Here is a 12,845-nt window from a genome sequence, read left to right as displayed (position 1 = left end):
ACTTTGATAAAGGACAGCGCTTTACTGCGCTCATCAACAACACGCCCGCTCCTTATTCCACCTTACGTGGTGTTCTCAGAGATTTTTTTATTTTTTTTGTTAATCAGTTGACTCGTTGACCTACTTGTTCCTTATCACACTGTACTGCCAACCAAATTAAAATTGCCACATCTGAGAATATCAGAGTTGAGAGCCAGGTTTTTATAACCTGGAAAGATGATGCAATGAGACGTAAATGAACACGTCTCCTTCTCTCGCTTTCCTCTGTGCTCGTAAAGATATATGACAGCAGATGCAGTACCTGTTTGTCCAGTGGTGACTGAAATAGCTTGTGCCATATCTAATACAGTGATACTGTGTCCCTGGAAGTGGCTCTGTCATAACACAGCACTCTGGTGTTGCGTGGTTACCGGTGAAATCGGTGCACGGCAGATGCAGGCTGTTGGTTAATATGCAGGGAGGGAGCTTTTCTGTAAACAGCCAGCATGTGAGGATCAGGGCCGCACAGAACTGATAGCATGAAGTTCGGCTTTAATTTTTCTGATTATACATCTTTTCTTTTTTTTTTTTTAAAGTGAATCATCTCTCCTGCTTTCGGTACGATCACGCAGGTTGTGGTTAATGACTGAGGTTTTTATTTTGTTTACTTACACGAACCTCCAGGGATTTTTAATGTCTAAGCCAGGCTCGTGAGGCGAACGCTCCTGACTTTGATGTGCTTTTACCCTCAAATGACTTTATAGAAAACCTGACCGGGTGAAATCCAAGTCCAACCTTGGGTAAAGTTTAATTCGATTCCTTCTCTTCCCACTGCTTCCGGATAGCAACTTGAGGCTTTTGCTGGGCTACACTCAAGTGTTTGTAATATCCCTGAAATCCGGCGATCTTTCACCAGGCGGCCGTGGGCCCAATCAATGGTCATAAAATCCTTCATTGACTGTTTGATCGATATTGACTCGACACAATCCAGTTAATCAAGCTAAGTGAAAGGCAATAACAGATAGGTGACGCAGCCAGTGTGTGCTGCTTGGCTGCTTCTCCTTGTAATGATTAACTCGGGCATTACACAAAGATGTCGGCGTGATAGTAAAACTCAGAGTTCATATTTGTTGTCTTTACAGCACTAGGTGAGTTTATTCTAGCACTTGCCCGCACAGCTACAGATAAGCGTTTCTCCTTCATGTATGGAAAAATACTCCGAAAATGACACCGTTTTTAAAAAAGATAATCGCATTTGTTGACGTTCGTTTTGTTCGAAAGATCAGCCAAGCGTGACGCCAATGCTGACAGCGTGTTCATTGAAAAACACTACTACAAATTCTAATCCTTAGGCATTTATTTTACATCAAAAAATGTTGAATATGGTCCAGTGGGTGGGTGGAGGGAGGGAAGGCCTGTGTGGGAGACACTAAAGCACTCAATGTAGCCAGCTGTTTCACTAATGAATCCATGTTTAGCACAATAAATCAAAAGGCGTGCTCGTGCTGCTGTAATCCCCTGAAAGCGAAGCAGAGACGGGGACGCGCCAAAAGGAGAATCTGGTCTACATTTCTCCACTCCCAGTATAACTGAGCCGCTTGGTTAATTTTAGACCTGTCAGGGAAAACAAGGTCACAGCAAATGTTGTATCGAGGACACGCTCAGATCTGCCTCTTTTTCTCTTCATCAATCAAAGTTTCCCTTTGGTGCTGGGCTCGGGCTCCTGCGAGACTGGTAATGACGGTTTCTCTTCTCAGCACTGGGGGAGAAGCTGGAGCTTCAACCAGCAATTAGGAGGATCCGCAGGATGTGTAAAATTTCCCTTCTGATTCTTGGCTTGGTCCGCAGAGTGGGGAGAGGGGCGGGGGGGTGTTACATCTGACTGGCCTGTTTACCATGAAGGCCAGCAAAGTTAAGATGATTACAATGCTGAGTGCCAGATGTGTGTGTATGTGTGTTTTTCCCCTCAAACTGGTATGAGGCTTGTTTACTGCAAGAGCACCATGAATTGTTCAGTGTTTTCTCTGCTGTAATTACATGTGTTTAAATGTAGTTTTGGATGGCAGTGGAACTATTTTCCATGTAAAGTACTGAACATAAACAAAAACAGTGTCTTTAAGAGGGCACACACGGCTTTTTTTGTTTGTTTAAAAGATAGTATGGGGACACCTTTCCCTCACTTCATGCTTTACGTTTGTCTCTGGATTTCTTTATTAGCTTTATCACTGCGGTTTGGGAACCTAACTTTCCATTTTTCTTCCATGCGATCGCTTCCTGCCTTATCTTTCCATCCATCCATTTCTCTCTGACTCAACCTCTCCGTATTCCTGTATTCTCCCTTTTTGCTGTGGTGTTGCAGTGAATGGAGTCTGTGAAATGGAAATGAGGACTCTGGCGCTCTCTCACTCTCTCAGTCTCCCCCTCTTTCCAGACATCAGAACGAGGCTATGCCTCCAATGTTTTTCTCAGATCTTGGAGTGCTGCCAAATCTTATAAGTGGAGCAGAGAGAGGGAGAGAGAGAGGTGGAAGAAGAGAGCGAGCAGGATGCAGAGGAAGGAGAGAAGCGTAGGAGAAAAAGATGAAAGGAGAGAGGATGAAAAATGAACGAGGGAGAGAGGCAACATGAAGGATGAGGACAAAGCATGGGACTGATCCAAGAGCATTTAGGCTTTTTCTCATATTATAGCCGAGCCCAGCACAATCCCTCCTCTTTCTGCTGAGCAACTACTCCTAGCTTCTGGCTCAGGATCAGCTGATAAGATGGCGTGGTGCTACTATGCCAAATGAAAAATAGGAGGCGTGTGAGGGGACTGTTATCGTGTGCAATCGAGAATTTTTGGTACATAACAACATGGCTGGAGAAAATAGGCCACAAGGAGGTCTAAATTTGCTCCACTGGAGACATTTGTAACATAAATACACCCCTGCAGAGTTTTAATAATGACAGAAATGCAGTCGTGTTTAATAGAAGCCACGACTTCTTTACCTTCCGGACACAGTATTTTGGGAGGCCTTTGGGAGGTGCGTGCCAGTCAGGGTAGTAAGATGCTTGCTGCTGCCTTTGACATGCCAAACTAAAGTTAGATTTAGCTGGCAATAAGAGCCATGCTAAAAGTAAACACGGGAGCAGCGAGCACCGCTTTGATCTAGAAGGATCCTCAGCCTGCCGCCCTGCTGTGGATTTTCAGTGCTTTGAGTTGTTTTGTTTTTTTGGGAAAAATCCAAAATTAACTAGAGTTCATGAAAATGCACTATATATACAGAAGGAGTGGGAGCCAGACCTTTTCAGAAACTCAGATGCAATCATAGTGATTGACTGTCTGGTGGAGTGTTGCTCAAAAAAGTGCTGTCTTTTCCCCTGTGTGTCTGGTGAATGAGGCTTTGGTTGAGCTGTCAGCTTTGTGGTGGTTACAGTGTGCATTTGTGTGTCTTGGGAGGGGGGGTGGGGGTCAGGTGACTTTCTGTCTCTCTGCACCCCCAAGATGCTTGTTTAGTCAGCTGAGAGCCTGGATTTCATGGATGCGATGGCTTGTGAGGGCCATCTGCGCGCCGCCTTTAAAGCTTGAATAATGATGCCAAGCCTATGTACGGAGAGTCGAGTGTGCCCCGGTCACAGTACAGAGGTTAAACAGATCATTTCTAATAATCACTATTCATGTTGAGACAAAAACAAGGAAATGCTGCATCTGCATTGATATGATACAGCAAAAAAATGCTTTAGCCATCCATCTGATTGCAGACTTCTTTGCACTGCTGGTTTGTATCTGAATGTCCTGATGAGAGGGCAGGCTGGTGGTCTGATGAATCGCTTGGTCCCTGGGGTGTGTCAGCAGATCTGTAGTGATGTATTAAGGGTTGCTCATTTCCTGCCGTCCCTTTCTGCTCCTTGCCTGCTCCTCTCTAGGGTTATGGCCAGGGGATGAGAGAGGGAGGGGGGCAATTATGGCCAGTTCAAGCCGGGACACAGCACTCAGTGTCTGCATGCAACGAGATCAGCTGCCTCCGCCACAAACACGCAATTAAACTTTCACTGTCGTGTTGCCAAACAACAAAGCACCACACACACACAAAAAAAATGTCTGAGACAACTTTTATGTGCTGCATAAATCCAGGATTCCTGAGAGATCTTCAGTGTGTTGTACATCACCTTTCATCTCCTTAAAGGCATACAGTTGTCAGAAGATAAGAACAACACTCTTAGATATCCTGTCACTTTTGTTTTTATCTGGGAATACGTCATGCATACATGCCCACACACACAAACACACACACGTACGAACACCCATCCACAAATTCGCTGTATTTTTTTTATGTTACATAACAGTGAGTGGGAGCCATTTCTTCACCGAGTGCTAATGTTGTTGTCAATCAAGGCTTATAGTGGCAGCCATAGCACAATCTCTACAGAGGCAGAATAAAGCTTTTATCGCCTTTGTTTGGTCTCCCTTGCCAATCAAGTGCTCTATTCTCTTGATTTCACCTCCACCTCTCGTTCCTCCTCCCCGCTCCTATTGTTTTCTGTGTTTGTTTGAACTAATTTTCTCAGGAACTGTTTAGGTTATCTTCCCAGCAGCGGAACGTTTGAGTTGGCGTTAAGGAGCGAGAGGAGGTCAGGTCAGCACAGAGAACAAGCAGGGCCTGTGCTTGACAGGTGTGGTCTATTATTAGAGCCGGTGACTTCAAGTGCGTTACACAACCTGCGTCGCTCGGGCAGGTTTATTTAGATCGCAAGCAGAGCCGTTTTGGAGTATCTGATAGCTCGGGCAGAGCTATGTCACAACAGGTGTCTGGGGTTGGGGGTGGTGGATAATGGTACAGTAAATAACAGAAGGGTTTTTATAGCTCAAGGTTGATGGAGTGAAATTCAGAGTGCTCGGAGGAAAGCATTTGCAGATTTAACTCTGCCGTGCGGGCACAAAGGCGATCCATCCATCTATTTGGATCCAACAAAAGCGCACTTGTATTTAGCCATCACGAAATAAAGTATGCTAATGACAGGTTGCGCTTGATATACTGTATACATGTCTGCTGCTCTGTAATGATATAATCACAGAGCAGGAACAGCAGCCGCTCCCCTCCCTTGTCCTCCTCTTTGGCTGGAATGTGCAGGGGGAGAAAAATGATCCAATGTCATCCGCAGTGATGGAAGCTTCTCTGTTCAGCCAGAGGGATATGTTCAAGGGAGGGAGGAGGGGGGAGAGAGCGGATATTTCTGGTTGAGTGTGAGTTTGAGTAAGTCCGGGCGTCGAGCCAAGCATGCCGATGGAGGGGAAGGGAGGGGCGGGAGGCTTTTGGAGAGAGAGAGAGAGAGGAGAGAGATAGAAACCCTTTCGGGCTGGCGCGCTGTCAGTTTCACTAGCACACAGCTGCTTCTGGAAAATTCTGCACCCTGCCCTACTAAACCACCAGGCATGACATGAATAACAAGAATGGCCCAGCCATCAACAGCAGATACTTTTCCTTTTGACGTGGGCCTAACAGACTGGTACAAATGCCCTGGCCTTGCACATAGTGGAAAAATCAACAATGAAGGGGACACCGGGGCACAATGTGGAAATGAAATCCCGGGTTTAGGAGGCTTTGTCCGGACAAGGACGCAGTTGACATAGAGCCCGAGGGCTTTGCAAAAAGGCCGTGCAACAAAATGCCAACTGATGTGTTTTGATGGGGTTACTCGTTCACCAGCCAGTCACTAATTGGAGAGTAAGAACCCACTAAATTGCTTTCAGTCAGCATGGAGCTGTGGCAAATTTCCTTTCCGAGCTGCATGTGTCATTTTGTTGCCCTTCGAAGACAGCGGCAGAAAAAGAAAGCATGAAATATGGCAGCTAGTGTGTGTTGTGTGTTTCTAACATGACCAGTCAACACTTGCCCCAGATCTAAGTACAGCTTTCCCAGCAGTGATGAGATAATGCTAGCCCTTATCCCTCCATGAGGTTGTTAGATATGCGCAACCCTCTGTAGTGTTGACATTTCCGTGCCCAACCCAAGTGAACACATAGGGCCACGGAGGCTCCTCTCAGGCTGTCTGTATCCATGGCAGATAAAGAGGTGAGTCAGCCACTCATCTATCCAGTTCTCCTCCTCCTCCTCTGCATGGCAATACTCCTACCCTTAGCCCCCGTCATCCTCGTTCACAAGGCCTTATGTGTACATTCAGCACATGGTGGATTGTATAAATAGCAGCGACCGCGTGGCTCGCCGCTGACACCTGACATTTTCATGCCCCAGCAAGCCGCTGATACATTTGGCGCTTGGCACGCATTCTTCTCTCGGGTTTATCCATCTGTTGATGTAGAGCCCAACCCCCAAGCCACTACTATGTTCCTGTAACATAACACGAGGCTCGTCTTTCCCTCTATTCATCTTAACATGCAAGCACTGCATGGCACAGACTTCACCCCTCCCTCCTCCCTCCATGTTTTTCTCTGGCTCTTACTCGCTCTCCCTCCCCCCATCGTGCTGTCTTTCTTTTTCCTGTCTCTGCCTAACAACACCCAACAAACACACGCTGCACAATCCACCCAAGTCATTAGTCTTCAGACTGGCGTTCAGCTGGTCTCAGAAACCCACCAAGATGGGGAACAAAAGTGAGATGGGAATTGCGTGAAGCTGGAGTGATAGTGCTGGCAAAGAACTGAATGTGAGATTGTGTGCAGGCAGGGTACTTCCTGGCTGCCCGCCAACTTCGAGCAGCAGCACTGCAGCATGTCAATATGTCCGTTGCCAGGGAAACAGCGAGAGCACACACAGTCCATAGAAAACCTTATTGCTACACTTTACACTCTTCTTCCTCTTTTTAAACTCCAGCTCAAAAATGCTCAATGAAGCTGTATTACTCTCCAGGCTAGGGAAGGGCATTACTAAAGGGGGGTTATGATGAACCCCCATGGACCACCAAGAGCTGCTGGAAGGGCATCATCCCTAACTGGCTTCCCACCCTTGAACATGGCCAGTTGTGTTTATTAAGTGAATGTGATCAGGGACAAAATATCTTTAGTGCAGTAAAATGTGCTAGTCTGGTTTAAAAAGTGTCAGCACTTCATCTGGATCATTCAACCTTTACCCCCAACCGGTCTCAGCAAATGGCTGTTGGGGTTTTCTCACGGTTAATCTTTTGCTTCACTCCAGATAGCTCAGAACTCAGATGTTGTAACTTGAGAGTGATGTCACTTCTGAGTTAGCATGTTCCAGAAAATGTGAGGAAAGACAGGATTTGTTTTGGTCACTTTCACTAGTAGTACAGCTAGTTTGTGCCCTTAAAAACACATTCAAGGGTAGAGCCTGATCAGTGCAAGAGATTAAAAGTTTACAGTTTTACTGCTGTTTACGTTATGTGTTGCCATCTTGGAATGTTACGTTTGGGTTGGTTCAACTTTGCTTCAACTTTCCGAGTGGGAAATGAGAGTTGAGGGGAAGTTCCAGAATCAAATTCCAACTAGAAACTTGGAAATGCAGGCTAGTGACTTATTTAGCAACACACCATTAGCCTTATATAAAGTGACTTGAAGAAACAGTTCCTGTGATTTGGAATTAAATTGAACTTAAATTAGAAAAACTAAAAAAAAAAGTCTTTTATAAAATGTGGCATCTAGAAATAAAACATGAGAAGTGAAGCTACCTTCGCCTGGATTTTAGCATTACATGACAAAAGCGACTAGCTAGCTAGGCTAACGTACAGCTAGCTGCATATTAAGTAGCATACACATAAAATAAGAGAACATCACTCACCAGCGCTGGAGTATAGCCTTCTTCGATGGTTTCTATGTTAACCACACAGCTAAGCTTTGTTATTTCCATAAAAAGGCACCAATACTGCAAACACAGTCAATTTGAGTCGAGCTCTCTGATGCGAATTAGCAGAGCTAAAGTGAAGCTGAAAGCTAGCAGCTAACGCTACATGTGTTGGAAGCAGCCAGTCACACAAAGTTGCAATAGTCTTAGTAAAGAAAACTTTAGGTATTAATATTTTCTAGTTAGTGCTAAATTAGCAGGTTGTATACAAATTTATTTCTATCTATTATTTAAATTTATGAATAGTGTATAAAGACTTAGTCCCTCTTGGAGCCATAACACATTAAAAAAGACAACTTAGCTACAGTGACTATGACCTACTTTTACGTCATCTGTTGGTTTGTGAAATCCTATTTTGAAGTGTTAAGCTGAGCCTTTCTGTCTTCTTGATGGCACAAAAGCAGAAGGGCGGGTTTCAATATCAAACTGCATGCTCACTGGGTAATTTCCTGTGATTGACAGGTGATTGTCTTTTGAGGTTTGGTATCACAGATTCTTCATTTTGAAGCATGGTATGAAGAAGCTTCACAAAACACTCAATTTTTTAATTTAATATGACCCAAAATGAGTGAATGAGGCTATAAGTCCAGCAGGAATGCGTTGACAGAGGTAGAGACAGAAGCCAACAGACATCTATGGGATTGGAAGTCTTTTAGCAACCACAGGTATCACCATCTGGTAGCCGTCGGAATGCAGATCGATGCTGACTTTATTTTTCCAACCAACCAACCAATCCATTTTTTTCCAACCAAAAATTTTTTTATACCGTCTATAAGAGCCAGCTTCATGTCTTCATGTTTTGCAGCTTGGTTAGCTCAATGTTAATCTTAATGTTCATGGATAATTAGAGTGTCACATTCCTTTAAAAATAAATAAATCCTTTACAACAAAATATAATGGTTTTGAAAAAAATATTTTAAAATCTAAATCATTTTCTCTTCAAAGTACTGAGTGTTTTTTTTTTTGTAGGCTTCCTACACTACAGTACATATTTCTGTTTCCTCCTTTGCACATAAGGTTGATGTTTGTACCCTGCAGCAAACAGCTTGACTGTGAGTTATTACCGGCAGGTCTACACTCCTCCATCAGGTGTTGCGAAACAATCTCTTCAGATACATCAAGCTTCTCTGTTGCAAAGTCACAACTTTCAATAGAGGTCATGTGTTTTACTGTGTTGATCTACAAAGTGACACAGTAACCTAACCGGCCTGTGTGACCTTTATCTAAGTAACTTTTTCTGCTGCTCTGCTGATACCATTATTTTTTTATTTTTTTATTCAACAGCGATAAATATATTTATCTGTGGAACAGCCTGTATTGTGCTTTGTTTGAAGTTTATAGTTTGTATCCCAGGAAGAGATCCTCCTTTATCTCAGTACTCTCTCTGCTCTGTCTGTATTGTGGCTTTCATCAAATAACCAGGGAAATTTAGGAAGGCCAGAGGAGTTTAAGAATGTATCTTGTGGCCATACGTGGTATAAATTTTGACAATAAGCCCTTACATGTCACTAATTACCACACCATCTAACACCCTGACTTAGCCTTAATAGGAGACCATAGCGGCAAACTGGTGTTTATGCAGTGTGTTCATCTTACAGTGTCTTTCTCTGAAGGACGGCTAAAGGACAACTCTGTCAGCCCCACCTAGCTTGGCACTCTTATCCAAGCCTGGCTCAGTCTGTGCTCGTATCACTAGAGGGGGAAAGGGGTGTGCCAACTATAGTGCCTTAGTACTTTTCAGAACTATCCGTGCCTGCGAGTGGTCTAACAGCTGCTGCTGCAGTGTCTGAGCTTGCTCAGGGGTGCAGATGAAAGTGCTGATGTGTCCTGTTATTTTGGGCTGTGCGGTGCCCTGGGGGGCAGAGGAATTTTTGGAGGAGACCGGGCAAGATTGTTAGCGGGGGGGAGGGGTTGTGCCCAGAGGGGGATCATAGGAGAGTTTCTCCCAGAATGCAATGTGACCCTCGTTGCCACATGGCGCTGCGGGAATCCTGAAGGGGTGCGGAACTGCTGACAGTACCAGGCTGAGCGATGGGCACAGACGTGAACACAAAGACTGGATGCGCTCCCTGTCTCCGATGATTGGCAGTATTTCTGGCTGCCTTTCATACATGAAGGGAGGGGCTGCTGATAGCCTGTCACAATCAAAGTTTTATGCAGCGTTTGATCCAAACTACATTTCATCTAGAGTTTCAGAGCTCACTCCTGACATCCAAAACAAACGTAAAAGCCCATTTGGTTGTCCATTTAGCAACACAATTGTCATCAGCAGATGGAGTTTGAACTCCAAACATCCAGGTCGCTTCTAAACAGCTACCAAATGGAAATTAAGGTTAAAGCATTTTATCAAGCACTTTTTACCTGTGAGACTTATATGAAATGATTCAACTTGTCCCATGTAAGTAATGTCATTTGTAATGACAAATCCAACAATTCAGTATATCTGTTATATATTTCCCTATATGGCATCAGAATAGAAAGAGCAACTGAATCAGAGAAACCCTGATGTAATGTTGCATAATTTTATACTATGATATCTGATTTTACTTTCACAATCATTACAATTATCATATTCAAGAGTTTTGAAAGAGCTTTATTGTCATCTCATATAAAAACATTGCATTTCTGTTGCATAACATAAATTATATAAAAATACCAGACGCATCATTTATCATTCATTCAATAACTACAACTGCTAAGTTTAATTTTAATTTAATTAAAGAAAAAAAGTGATTTGTATTTATTTCGTCAGGTAAGCATTGAAGCTGCTATTTTATTTTACTTGTGCAGACTCCTTTCATTTAATTAAAAACATCTTTACAGTAGTTCTCATTTTTAGCCCATGCTTTGCATTTTTCAGTGGTATACAAATATGTGAGAAACAATTTCAAGTCAGTTTTATTTACATAGCGCCAAATCACAACAGCAGTTACCTCAAGGCACTTTATATTGTAAAGTAAAGACCCTACAAAATAGAGAGAAATGCCCAACAATCAGATGACCCTCTTTGAGCACTTGGCGACAGTGGGAAAGAAAAAGTCCCTTTTAAGAGGAAGAAACCTGAGGATTAATAAAGCTTAATAATATTTCAGGATTAAATGCAAAGTGGTGTATAAACACACAACACAAATGTGCAGCAATCTGTAACACAGACTTTGACTTATCACGTTGGTGGTAATGTGCACGAATCGGAGGTAGCTGCTCCACGCCGGCAGCTGTTACATGCCTGAAATGTTAATGTCAGCCATCACACTGCCATTAACACTCTCTGCTGGCTGTAAATGTTATCGTGGATCTTTTTCCACAGACATAACGTTCCCATTTCCATTCACCTCACACGTGGCAGTAATATTACAGCCACGTTTGGCTTGCCGTGTGCGAGAAAGACGCCGTGTCATTTACTTAATTACACGTCCCCTATGGCTCGTACTTCAAAAACTATCCTTGATTTATCTCGGTGCCCCTTTACTGAAAGCCGTCCAGGATTTCCAGTGTCTTCTCGTTCCCGTGCTTCATCAGAGAAACCTCGTCCATGGACAATATGACACGATATTAATTAAGAGGGATACTCACAGATTGCACTATAAATCACTTTCCCTCGCATTTTCATGCTTGGTCTAACATTTGCAATTTGCATCTTTTTCCCCTCATAACTGCGTACACCTCTGTGAAGAGGCAGGAGACAGAAGACTTTAGCAGCTCCACTGTCATGTCATGTTATCCTCAGAGGGGCTTGCCAATAACCTTAGAAGGATGGATGACTGTGCTGACTCACTGCACTGGTGTTGTTATCTTCAGTGTCTGGGACATTGAGGAGTCTGGGAAATGAAAGTCATGATACTGTTTCAATGTATTTGCACAGTAGGGCTGTATAGGATATATAGATCCATTTTAATATGCATTTCTTAGGCTCATTTTCTCCTTTATGCTTATTTACTTGATCAGGAATCAGTGTTAGTTCAGGTATTTAGAGATCTGACTCACATGATTGTGTGTAGATCAGGCTGCTTTGTTATTTCAGCTGTTCATGTGATCAGCACTCAACACCAAAGGCTACTCTGAGCCCCCCCCCCTCGCCCCCTTCAGTACTTTGAAGACCGACAGAGAGAGTCTGTTACCAGAGAAACAAAGGTCAGTGTACTGCGTCGTCACATTCTCAACTCACAGGATGGATCTTGAAAGAGAAAAAAGGACCCGGCAAACAAACATCCTTTGTTTTTGCTGCAACAAGACCGCGTTTGTTGTTGTGCTCTGGGCCCTGATGTCATCGTCATGGGTCATCCTCTCCGTGACCTCTGGGGCTGCGATTCTCAAATAGCTTCATCAGGAGGTGCGCGCCAATTACAGCATTGATTTTTGTTTCACTGGCTCGCCCACGCGAACACAACCCCCCTGCTCCCACCCCGCCCCATCGCACAAACACAAACATGCATGTATTCATCCAATAACACAAAAATAGAGTACAGTGAGTTCACTGTTCTCTCAGTACGGTCGTTTTCCCAGCGGGAAGCTGCGGTACAAAGACTTACTCTAGAAAACTCCATCTATTTGTCTGAGTACCGTCATTAACTGAAGCAGAAGAGAAGCCGACGCCATATAAAATGATTAAATTGCAAGGAAACATGTTGACATTTTACAGCTAACTCACTGCAACACTTTAAACTGCTGCAACTCTTTCACAGAGGAAACTGTGAACACCTAATGCGACTGACCTTTGATGGTGTAAGTGATGTAATCCTCATGATAGATGCGTCAGACTTTGGCCTTAGGTTGCTCTCAATGTTCTACTCCCTAAAGGCCTCACAGGTTAAACGGGCCAAAGCAACCCCCATCAATACATGACCAAAGAAAACACTACATCACCTCAACCACTGCAATTAATCCTGGCCTTGTAGCCAGCTGACAGGCCTTTATCCAGACAACAAACAAAAATAGGCACTTTGTTGCCTGATGAAGATGTCGGAGGCCACATGGTAATTTTGCTGTAGCACTGCTGTTCTCGTCCTAACAAGCAAAGTGGCACACCGCCTTTACCTAAGATTAAAAATTCAAATGCAGCACGCTCAAAGTA

At 43.8% G+C, this 12,845-nt stretch overlaps 1 long non-coding RNA gene across 1 annotated transcript in view; it reads left to right on the top strand.

Annotated features, from left to right (window-relative positions):
• The first annotated feature begins 10,804 nt into the window (after positions 1-10,804).
• LOC106097934 (uncharacterized) overlaps positions 10,805-12,845 on the top strand; it is a 66,430-nt gene continuing 64,389 nt past the window's right edge. The window contains exon 1 of the long non-coding RNA XR_003213406.1: positions 10,805-12,104. This is a non-coding gene — a long non-coding RNA (uncharacterized LOC106097934). The remainder of the gene's footprint in view (positions 12,105-12,845) is intronic.

The sequence above is a fragment of the Oreochromis niloticus genome, linkage group LG13 (assembly GCF_001858045.2).
Source record: "Oreochromis niloticus isolate F11D_XX linkage group LG13, O_niloticus_UMD_NMBU, whole genome shotgun sequence".
Lineage (NCBI taxonomy): Eukaryota > Metazoa > Chordata > Actinopteri > Cichliformes > Cichlidae > Oreochromis > Oreochromis niloticus.
Note: the sequence above shows the minus strand (reverse complement) of the source record. Positions and strands in the feature narration are given on the sequence as shown.